The following is a 13,384-nucleotide window of genomic DNA, read 5'->3' as shown; positions in this document are numbered from 1 at the left end:
ATCTGCCTGAAATCGGACGAAACAATATATGGGAGCTATATCTAAATCTGAACCGATTTTCACGATACTTGGCTCAGTTCAGCACGTTATGTCAAATTTTCGTGCAAATCGTAAGATATATGTGGACTTTGTTGCACGATTAACATGAAATCGGACGAAACTATATGTGGGAGCTATATCTAAATCTGGAATTCAGTACGTTGTGTCAAATTTCGTGCTAATCGAAAGATATATAGGGACTTTGGTGCACCATTTACATGATTTTATGGGAGCATATATAAATCTGGAAACTTAGCAGACATCACTCTAGGCTCAATTCAGTACTTTATGTCAAATTTCGTGCAAATCGAAAGATATATGTGGACTTTGGTGCACCATTAACATGAAATCGGACGAAACTATATATGGGAGCTATATTTAAATCTGAACCGATTTTCAGGAAACTTAACGCACATCATTCTAGGCTCAATTCAGTAAGTTATGTTAAATGTCGTACAAATCGAAGGATATATAGGGACTTTGGTGCACCATCTACATGAAATCGGACGAAATTTTATATGTGAGCTATATCTAAATCTGAACCGATTTTCAGGAAACTTAACACACATCATTCTAGACTTAATTCAGTACACTTTACAAAATTTCGTGCAAATCGAAATATATATGTGGACTTTGTTGCACGATTAACATGAAATCGGACGAAACTATATATGGGAGCTATATCTAAATCTGGACCGATTTTCACGAAACTTGGCAGACATCATTCTAGGCTCATTTCAGTACGTTATGTTAAATGTCGTGCAAATCGAAAGATATATAGGGACTTTGGTGCACCATTTACATGAAATCGGACGAAACTATGTATTGGAGCTATATCTAAATCTAAACCGATTTTTCCCAATTTCAATAGGGTTCGTCCTTGGGCGAAATAAGTGACCTATGCCAGATTTCATCCAAATCGGATCATAAATGCGACCTGTACTTTGTTCACAAAAATATATAGATGGACAGACGGATGGACGGACGGACATGCCTAAATCGACTCAGAAAGTGATTCTATGCATATTCTCAAAAGAAACAATGTGTCTATCTCGTTTCCTTTTGCCTGTTACAAACATATGCACAAAGACATAATACCCTGTACCACAGTGTGGTGAAGTGTATAAAAAAATGCCACTGTATACACTGAAGACTCGCCTCCCATCACCAGCAGCAATGTGCATACCTTATTGCCCCACCCCGGTATTTGCTAAAAATCATCTCATGATTGTGGGTATTTTGGTTACGTGGTGATGACTCCTGCCTTCGGTCGGTCGGTTGTTGAGCTTTGTCCCTTTGGCATTCTATTTTGTTTTCATTTGTGGCGTTGATGAAACTTTAATGACACGCAACGAATGCTTCAAAGGAATCTTTTTTCTAAACAATTTAACTTTGTGTGTGTGTGTGTGTTTGTGTGGAGGGTTGCTACCACTCATCCCCATTTGATTTTGTTTTTCTTTATTTTCAACCGTATTCCGCTGTTTTGTTTTTGCTTATTTCCCATTGCTGTGTTGCTGTAGTTTAGCTCCTGAAATGAAGATGTAAATTTTTGTTTTTCTTGAGGTTTTGTCAAAGTGACGGAAACGTTAGGATGTTTTTTTTTGTGGTTGTTGTTTTTGTGTCCCATTATGTTTCTCGTTCATTCGTTCATCCGACTATGAAATTCAATTGGCACCATTGAATTACATTCAAAAGCATATTAGAGAAAGGGATGTTAAATAGCAAAAAGCGTCGAAAATAAGGCAGATGATGAGGACTTGTTGTTGCGTCGGCGGCGGAGGTGGTGGTGGTAGCGTGGCGGGTTGATTTGAAGTGGATTGGATTACAGTGTTGTCATAGTGAATGTTGATGTTTTGTTTTAATTTATTTTCATGATTACCTTTTGGCCTCAAAAGAATTGTATAAAAAACGACAATGAGAATTGGTATAATGTAATGACATTTGCAAAGGATAATTTCAACAAAATCGAAAGGTACAACAAGTTGTTTCATTTCTATATCATGGTGGAAATTAAATGATTGTTTTTGAATGCCTAAAAAATAAAAGAATTTACATTTAAATTGTATCTTAAATGGGAAAAAGCGATTTAAAATATATTTTTCCGCATGAAAATTCTTCTAAGATCTAACAATTTGTTTTTTAGAGAGTAAAATAATTATTTTATTATGTAGAATTGTATCTATATATATTGTCTTCAGATTTAAGGACTTTTTGGTAGAGTATAATATAATTGAATAAATATTTATTGACAGAATTTTTGTATACTTTTTTTTCATATATTCACATGTTTTCCTTTTCGATTTTTTTATTAATCCCTGCTAATAATATTCATATTGAAAACATAATGGTCTGGTTATTCAATTTATGTATACCCGTATTATCAATTTGTATTTTAATTTAACTTATCGATTACAAACCATGGCCATTTCATTTGACCATAACGGCCTAGAATCCCTTCTGGCTGTATTTGTTATTCGGCACTGTTGCTGTTGTTTTGCCGTTTATCAATTAAATTCACACAGCAAATATTTACACAGGATTAAGGGATTTGTAATGTTTTTCCATACTCTGTCATTTTTTGTTCTGTCTCTATTGTTGTGCTGGCATAGTTTGTTTTATGGTATTGTCTGCAAATTTTTTACTTTACAAAAAAAAAAAAAAAAAAAAATGGGCATATATATGAAGTATTGCGAATTACAGTTGCTTGTGCCACACAAAACAGAAAACGTAGCTAATTTTGACAACGTCGACCTTGTTATACTCTCCACCAAGGGTTGGGTATCAAAAATTCTTAAAATCGGAGGACTTTACCATTTGACAAAGAGAAATACAAAACCAGTGAGCGGAGCAGTATAGTCGGATGGGGCCGACCATACGATACCCTACACAACTACCACGGAACTCAAATTTTCTGCGGATGCTTATTCCGAGCCTGAGCAATTTTTCGTGATATTTGTACCCTCCTACTCGATTAGAGGTAAACAGCACCTCTTCCTCACACTGACATATTTTCCGAATATTACGAGTATTCAGTACAGCTATTGTCCAGATTCCCTTCACCTTAGGAATCTGGACATAGAAATAACACAAAAAATTAAGTTTTCGGTCCACTTCATTCCAAAATTGTTATCTGATCATCACCGAAAATTATAGGCGTTGTCCTTGAGCATAACTGGAACCTCATGAAACATTTCAAAGCGATCAGCGCTATAGTTCCGCTCTATAGAGTGATAATGGGTTAGTAAATAATATACGCATACGGAGATATCCGAAAACATACGACAATATATTTGGTATCAATTTAAAGATCAAGCACTCCTCTTGGGTATACTATCAACTTCTCGGGCCTATGTCCGTCAGGAGTAAACATACAAAAATATAATTTTTGTCATTTTTCACACAAAAGTCAGGGTCCATTTGACCCGCTAAATATTGACCTATCTTTATCAAAATAGGCACGTTTATTCTTTGACCCGATCCCCTTCTCCATGTAAAAATTTGCGATGTTTGGGCCATAATTGCGGCCTCTGGAGCTACCAGAAAAAGTGACAAAAATTAGGTATTTGGTCCATTTCGTCCCCTAAATATTAACCGATCTTTTCCAAAAACAATAGGGGACTTCATTGGCCAAAACCCATCGTACATGCGAAATTTCGTGAAGATTGGTCCATAACTGTGGCCTGTATCGTGTTTACAAATTATAATGGACAGACGGACGGACACACATTTCTAGATCGACTCAGGTAGTCGAGATATGACGATCGGTATACTTAAAGGTGGGTCTAGGACCAATATTTCGCGCCGCTACAAATTCTTGGGCCTGCACAAAGCTATAATACCCTGACAACATAGTTTGTATAACTAAGTCTCTAGTTAGTAAATTCCTGTGGGCCATAAAAAAAATACCTAAAATAACGGCGGACTTGTTATATATATATGTATATTTACATATATTGAGAATTTTCCACGAAGTGTATTTCATTTCCTCCATGAACGACTATGTGGAAACTAGAGCCTATATTGTCAATATCCTGCAAATTTGTCCGGAATGGTCAATTACATCCACTTTGGTGGATGTAATGAATGAACACAAAGTACAGGTGTATTTATGATCCGATTTGGATGAAATTTGGCACGGTTCATTTGTTTTGCCCAAGAATGAACCCTATGAAATTGGAAAAATCGGTGTATATTTAGATATTGCTCCCATATATATTTTCATCCGATTTAATGTAAATGGTGCACCAAAGTCCCTATATATCTTTCGATTTGCACGAAATTTGGTACAGCATACTAAATTAAGATTACAATGATGTGTGCTATGTTTCGGTTCAGATTGGAACATATATTTAGAGCTCTTTCTGTTTGAACATGTGGTTAAGACCTTTAATATACCGAAAATGAGACTATTTCAAAGTGGCAAAATGTGTGAGCATATTCAAATATATATCTTAAATAGACGACTGTGGCTAAATCGATTTATTGGAGAAATATAATTTGGCTGATATTTCTTAACCAAAAATTGATTTCAGCTAAAAAAGTAAATTCAGCTAAAGTTTTCTAATGAAAACATAAATTCAGCAAACATTTTTTATGGAAAATTGCAATTCAGCTTATTTTACCCAAAACAAAAACCCAATTCAGCTAACTTTTTATTAAAAAAACTACAATTCAGTAAAACCTTTCAATTAAAAAATAAGTTCAGCTAATGTTTTCTATTGAAAATTTCAATTCGGCTATTATTTTTATGGAGAAATTCTATTTGACTAATGTTTCCCAAACAAGAACTAATATCAGCAAAATTTTCTTTACATAAAAATTCAATTCAGCTAAATTTTTTGGAAAAAAAAATAATTCAGGAACATTTCTCTAACCGAAAATTTAATTTTGTAAAATAATTCATATCAGAACCTCAATTCAGCAACATTTTTTTTCTAAGAAATCTAAAAATCATAACTTTTTCTTTAGAAAAATACAATTCAGTTAATACTTCCTATAGAAACAAATATTTTTACTGTAGCTTAATGCAGAAAAACGCAATTCAGCTAAGCTATTCTAACAAAAAATTCAATTCAGCACACCTCTTTTTAGAAAATTTTAAATCTTTCTTTACGTCAAAATTAAATTCAGCTAAATTTTTGTAAAAAAATTAACTCAGCAACATTTTGCTAACGAAAAACTTATTTTGGAATAATAATTCAAATGAAAATCAGCAAACATTTTTCACAAGTAAATCTGAAAATAATTAATTTTTCCTACAGAAAAACTCAATTCAGCTAAGTTTTTCTAAAGAAAAATTCAATTAAGCACATTTTTTTTTAAAAAAAAAATTTAACATTTTTGTTAGTAAATTCTAAAAGGAATTTAAGCTCAGCAATTTTTTACAGGAAAAATTAGTATAGCGATATTTTTCTGTAGAATATTGCAATTCAGCTAGATTTTGTTCGATACATCTTCAACATTTGATATGAAAATAACCAATTCAGCTACATTTTTCTACCTAAAAAGTCAATTCAGCTATCTTTTTCTACCGGAATCTTGTATCCAGTGAACTTTTTTAAAGGAAAATGTGAATTCAGCAATATTTTTCTGTCGAAAATATCAATTCAGCTTACCATAACGAAAACGAAATTCAGCATTTTTTAAAAATTTAATACACCAAACATTTACATTTACATAAAAAAATCTATTCAGCTACATTTTCTACAGAAATTTTCAACCCCGCTAACATTTCATATGAAATTTGACAATTAAGCAAATTTTTTCTACTAAAAAGTCAATTCAGCTAACTTTTTCTATCGAAAGCTTGTATACTGTATCGAAAACTAAAAATTTCGCTAACTATTTCTAAGAAAAATATCAATTCAGCAGAATTGTTCTAATGAAAATTTTAATTCAGCAAACTTAATTTTTGGAAGCCCGTTGTAGTAGTTTGAGGAGGTCCTGTAGAAGGTCTTTAATCTGTATACGATTGTGTATGGATTCCTTTTAGCAGGAATCAATAAGGAAGACTACCTTCGAAGATGGGATGTGTGAAAATGAAATGAATTTAGGATTTTATCCTCTTCAGGCACGCCTATATAAAGATTTCATTGGAAGGCACATTCTTATGTACATCCTGCGACATCCTGCCTTTCTTTTTCTTTTCGTCAAGGCTGCTTTTTGGAAGATGCCAATGAAGACTCCCTTTAGATGTTCATATATGCATACATATTTTTTTTTAAGATCCTCTAGGAATTCTTCCATTCAAAAGGCTCTCTGTGCAGACTCCATTACAGGAGATCGTATTTGGGGCTTAGTTTGAAAGAATGTCGTGGAAGTCTCCAACATTCCACTTCAGCTCCTCCTCGATTGTATAGAATAACATCAGCTTTGGTTTTAGTCTTTAGAAAGACAGCAAGGAAACTAGTAAAATCCCTTCACCACTTTGGGTATATTCAACAGATGACTTGTAACAGACGTCGCATTTTTTAAGGCCCAATAAAATGAAATTGGATCCATAAACATGTCATTCTGCAACCTATACAAACTTCTTCATTTGGTCAGATATATATTTGATCCTATATCTAAGTCTGAACCGATTTCAACAAGACTTGCCATAGATTAATTTAATTTCTCGAAACTTGGTACACTTCGTTCTGGACCCAATTCAGTACTCTATGCCAAATTTCGAAAGATATATAGGGACTTTGGTATCCCATTTACCTTAAATCGGAGGAAAATATATATGGGAGCTATATATAAATCTGACCCGATTTTCTCCAAACTTGGCACATGTAATACGAGACTCAATTCAGTACACTATGGAAATTTTCGTGCACATCTAAAGATATATAAGGACTTTAGTGCACCATTTACATAAAATCGGACAAAGCTATATATGGGAGCTATATCTAAATCTAAACCGATTTTCACGAAACTTAGCACACATCATTTTAAACCTAATTCAGTACTCTATGCCAAATTTCGTGCAAATCGAAAGATATATAGGGACTTTGGTGAACCATTTACCTTAAATCGGACGAAACTATATATGGGAGCTATATCTAAATCTGAACCAATTTTTTCGAAACTTGGCACACATCATTCTGGACCTAATTGGACTTAGAAAGTGATTCTATGCATATTCTCAAAAGGAATTATGTGTCTATCTCGTTTCCTTTTGCATGTTACAAACATATGCACAAAGACATAATACCCTGTACCACAGTGTGGTGAAGGGTATAAAAAATCAGAAACTCTTTCAACTCGTTGGAGATTGCATTTAGAGACTTAAGTAGTTCTATTTGTACAAGCTATTCTTAAAGTTTTTCTATATACAAAGGCTAATATGCACAGGCTCCCCTTGAAGATCTTATATTTGACAATTTTTCTTTATATCTGTAAGGCTGTTGCCACTCTTCTAAGTTTATAATATCAATATAGAGTGTATCAATGTCTGCTATTTCCATTTTAGATGGCTATCACATGTTCTATTGTTTAGTCCAATGTTGTTTAGTCAGACTTTGTGTTTTTGTCACCAAAAAAACGGCAAGTTTTTCTGATTTTTTTTCCATTACAAAAACAAAAAATTCCAACGAGATTCTTCTTTGTTTTTGTAATTTGACAACTTTTTCCAACTGTTATTTGTGGTATGCCAAAGTGATTCCATGTCTATTGTCAGTTTATTGAAAAAACGAAATGAAACAACAACGGAAAATTTTGTTCTTCTTTTTTTTACATATCATCGTAACATCGACCACAGAATATCCTTGAATTCATAACGTGTTATTTTGCTTCTGTTTCGCAACTAGACACCATTTACATACATACAGCAATATTCATATGCAATGTGTTTGTAGGTTTGGTAGGCTGTTTTATATTGCTTTAGACCTAGTTTGCGAAATGTGAGAGATGTTTTAAATTGTTTGAGAACTTTAAGAGATACATTTGAAAAGAAGGAAGAACAATTTTACAGGGCTCCAGCGAGCGCTTGTGGTCAAATTTCATAAATGACTGAGTTTTTGAGCTTATTCGAATCCTTATACACGATCGTCGATCGTCTATGGATGACGTCCTTTGTAGTGTTTTCTATGGATGGAGCTCTCTATGGAGCTCTGAAATAATAATAAATGGCAAAGTCGGTATGTATTTATAGATGAGCTTCTGAAGATGGAGTAGCTTCTTTATGTATTCCATACAGACTAAATTCTAATAGATATCCTTTTTAACGGAGCCTGCAGAGACGAGCCTTTGATAAGGAGTATTTTTACAGAGTCTTGAGAATGCAAGTCTTCATAGATGAAATACTGAAAGGGAGTATCTATAAATAATATACCGAAAATCATTTTTATACCCTACACAACTATGTTGTCAGGGTATTATAGCTTTGTGCAGCCCCAAGAGTTTGTACCGTCGCGAAATATTGATCCTAGACCCACCTTTATGTATTCCGATTCTCATATCTCGACTAGCTGAGATATGACAATATGAGTTGCTGAAACAAATATTTATAAATGAACTTGAGGCTACTTAAGTCTTTACAACCGTTCAACTAAATGGAGCGTTATCAGCGGTGCCGGCATATAAACGAAGTCTTTATAATTTAATTATAGTAAGGATGTAATTATAGAGAAGCTGTAGAAGTAAGTAGTTATAACGGATTTTCATGAGGAAGTTTATAAAGGGAGACTTAATAAAATGCACCCTTTGCAGACGAGCTTCTGAAGGGAAAGAAGAAAATAGACATTCTTTGGTTCACGATCTTTTAACGGGAGTCCTTATAGAGAGCTTCCCAGGCAGTCTGCCTTTATAAGCAAGATATTAAGGTATATGAATCTATAGAAGTTCATTAAGAAATCTCAGTGTGGGAGCTTCTGAAGCCAGTCTTTGTAGATGAGATTTTGAAGGGTTTTTTTTTTTTGAACACGCTGACGGGAGCCTTCAGGAAATGGTCTCTTTAGACACTAGCTTCGATCGCTGAGGGAAAAAATATATAGATATTTGTTATAGTCGACAGCACTTATAAAAAAGAAGTCATTATAAATTAACTGCTGAAGAGAGTCTGCAGAGAAGATTCAGTACGGAAAGTCTTTTAAAGGGAAATTTTCATGGTCGAAATTTTCATGGACCTTCTGAAGTAATATTTAGAATGACTATTTAAATGCAGACTCTTAAATCGAACTATTTTTATACCCTCCACCATAGTATGGAGGGTATATTAATTTTGTTTTTCCGTTTGTAACTCATCGAAGTAATCATTTCCGATCCTATAAAGTATATATATTCCTGATCAGCGTAAAATTCTATGACGATATAACCATGTCCGTCTGCCTGTTGTAATCACTCTAGAAGGAGTAAACTGATATTCCCCATCTTCGAATTTGAACTAAGTTTGAAGAAATAATAAGATGGGCAAAGTTTGAATGAAATCGAAATTTTCTGAAACGGATTTTGTCCAAAGAAACATGGGATCTGGAACCAATATGAGGCACATTTTCACCATGTTAAAGTGTATAACCGTCTTTAGTCATAAGGCTGACGGTATAATTATCCATTAAAAATTTCTGAAATTTGTATTATGGTTTACATTGTATGTGAGCATTTAAATCTGACTAAACGAACCACATAAATTCCATATTTGTAGAAGATCTGCTGATCGGAATAATTATAAACTAACTGCTCAGGACTCATATTAAAGGAAAGTCTTCATATGAAAGGTTGGCTTTACCGACAAGTACCTAGAGGAGTATTACAGGCAATCTATAGACGGTCTATAGGTAGCCTTTCATATCGAACTATTTGTACAAAACCAAACCTTCATAGCACAAAAAAAAACAGTAAGGACAGCAGTAAGGTCGGATGGGCCGACTATATGGTACCCTTCGCCACTTTGGGTATATTCAACAGATGAATCCTAACAGGCGTCGCATTTTTAAAGGACCAGTAAAATGAAATTGGATCCATAAACATGTCATTCTGCAACCAATACTAAATTTTTCATTTGGTCAGATATAGAAGCTATATCTATAAATCTGAACCGATTTTCAGGAAACTTAACACACATCATTGTATACCCAATTCATTACGCTATGCCAAATTTCGTCCAAATCGAAAGATATATAGGGATTTTGGTGCACTATTTACATTAAATCGGATGGTAATATATGTGGAAGCTATATATAAATCTGAACCGATTTTCAGGAAACTTAACGCACATCATTCTAGACCTAATTCATTACGCTGTGCCAAATTTCGTGGAGATCGAAAGATATATAGGGACTTTGGTGCACCATTTACATTAAATAGGACGAATATATATATATATATGGGAGTTATATCTAAATCTGAACCGATTTTCAGGAAACTTAACACACACCATCCTAGACCTAATTCAATACGCTGTCCCGAGAGATATATAGGGACCTTGGTGCACCAATTACATTAAATTGGGCGAAAACATATATGGGAGCTATATCTAAATCTGAACCGATTTTTCCCAATTTCAGTAGGGTTCGTTCTTGTGCCAAATAAGTGACCTATGTCAAATTTCATCCAAATCGGATCATAAATGCGACCTGACGGACGGACATGGGTAAATCGACTCAGAAAGTGATTTTACCCGTGACAAAAATATGCACAAAGACATAATACCCTGTACCACAGTGTGGTGAAGGTTATAAACAAATCCGAAATTGTATTATTTAGCTAATAATAATAGAAATGCTATTTGACACTTCTATCTTAACTTTTGTTTTGCTTTCATACCCTGTCGGCAACTAGAACAAGTAATAAAGCATACCATAGAAAATAAAAAGCCATTTTCTTAGACGTAATTAAATTGTTTTTCCTGCCATCAGGCTAAATAGTAAATATCAGCTATGTATATGTATGTATGTACATACACATCCTTCTGCAACAGCCACAAATTCCATAATATTCCATAAACCACAATAGTTTTCGAGGCAATGAACAACATCCCAGCCAGTAACTAAGAAGAGCATCTAAACCACAATGAATGTCATTTTATGGAATTCATTTTGTATTTTTCGTTTTTTTTTCGTGTCGCTCTTTTTGGAATGTGGCGGCTGTCGCTTGACGGTGTTTAACGCTTCCGTATTTTATGGATATACGGGAGCACAATGAAATAAAGGCTGTATGATTTTCATACAGGATGAATGTATAACGTAAGGATGCAGAGTACGAGCTGTCGGACTAACTGGTTGTTTCATTGTCTGACTAGCTGGCATGGCTGGTTGTCATCATGAATATTGCCATGATAAGTTATGACGTGTTAATGAGTAAAGCAACGTGAATACAACAACAACAGCAGCAGTGGCAGCAACAGCCACAACCAGTAGTGACTCATTACAATGGCATTATACCAATGATAGGGATAATGCTAATAACGATGCTGATGACGATAATGTTTTTACATTATTATCCTTCCTATCAAAATATAGCTGCTAGCTGAATGCGTTAATGTCACAATATTTATATTTGGTTTATATACATTTTTTTTGTTTGGTTGAAAATATATTGGTTGGAAAAATGTTGCCACCAAGCTTTTGTTGTTGTTGGTTTACACTCACAGCATTAAATGATTATGCAAATTTTTATTTTTAATGCTACAAAGAACGGTAAAAAAATACGGCTGCCACATTTTACCTGTTTTTATGCCAACTTGTTGGCACAAGCCCTCTAGTAAAATGAGTTAATTTTCAATTTACCAACTAATCTAAATAATTAAAAAGTAATTATAAAAGTGAATAAGTACCACGGTAAATTGTTGTTGTAATATAAATAATTAAGTGTGAAGTGGATTTTTGTTAATTTTTTTTGACACATTAAAGAGGGGCTAAAAAAAGAAGCCACGTATATCGGCGTTTTGAAAGTTTACATCGGGAGGTAACCTAAAAAGGCGCCTTTTCAAGAATTTTGATAATTTTCGAATTATGATTTCTTGAAATACTTGCATTTTAGGTATATAGTGTCTTCGGCAATATTACTGACAAAATATCGAGGAATACTTTGGTATGCAACTTTAACCCTCAACCGACTCATTAAAGGGGTCTTTTCGGTCCCTTTTTAAGAAATTTATATTATAAAATTAACTGAAGTGTGCAAAAAAATTGTTCTTATTATATATAATTTTACTAGCAAAGTACCCGCTACTTCGTATGCGGAACAGGAATAAAAAAATATTTCATATGGAAATCGTTGTACTATAGTTCTGAATTCCACCTCTATTCGTATATTTAATATCAAGTTTATTACCATTAAGTACTCTTCATACACATAAGCACTATTTTCCGAAATTCACACATTAGCAAAAACGTACAGGTTGCACATGTAATTCCATTTAGAACTTTTGGAACACATAATTATACATTTTCAAGACTACCTCTATACCGTCACCTCCACTAAATTTAGTACCAAATACCCTTTGGTCCTTCTTTCTAACTCTCTGTCAATGACCAACATTCTAAATTTTAGGTTTCCAGCTCTCTCTGTTACCCAAATTCAAATTATTCCAAATTTAGTGAATTTTCTATTCTATTTACTATTGGTACACATAAATTCGAGTTTCCAAAGTTGTCTCCATAGCTCAATACTACACTTCAACAGTAATTTTAATTAAAAAATTCGGGAGTCCAGCTCTATCCGTTCACACGTAATCAAGTTGTACCAAATATAGTACTATTTAGTACACATAGGTAATATGCTTCCATATATCAATTCTATATTCAAACATCAACCATCAGTCCAAATTATGGGTTTCCAGCTCTCTCCGTTCACCCAAATCCATCTAGTGCCGTTTAGTACTTTTCGTACACATAAATACGAGTTTCCAAAGATGTCTCTATAGCTCAATCTTCAACAGAAATCTTAATTCCAAATTTCAGGTTTTCAATTCTATCCTTTCAAGCAACATCCAAATTGTACTAAATTTAGTACCATATATACCTTTCGTACCAATAAGTACGAATTTCATAATCTACCTCAGTCCTACACTCCAACAGTCATTTTAATTCCCAATTTGAAGACTTCAGCTCAATCTGTTCACCTAAATCCAACTTCCACCAAATTTAGTACCATTTAGTATTTTTCGTACAAATAAGTACTATTTTTTAAAGCAAATAAGTACTATTTTTTAAAGCTAATTCCCTTTAGTACACTTATAGGTCGAATTTCCAAAAACCCTTTTGCACATATTTCTAACTTTCCATTAGTGACCAACATTCCATTTCTAGGTCTTCACGTTCGCTAATAAAAAGGGTACCATATTTGGTACATTTTAGTACTTTTCGTACCCTTCTACTTCCAACAAAACTTCCTGCATACCCCGATCCTACACCCTCATAAT

This window comes from Musca vetustissima, unplaced genomic scaffold (assembly GCF_032173495.1).
Source record: "Musca vetustissima isolate MV318-11 ecotype Yass unplaced genomic scaffold, APGP_CSIRO_Mvet_v1 utg663, whole genome shotgun sequence".
Taxonomy (NCBI): domain Eukaryota; kingdom Metazoa; phylum Arthropoda; class Insecta; order Diptera; family Muscidae; genus Musca; species Musca vetustissima.
Note: the sequence above shows the minus strand (reverse complement) of the source record.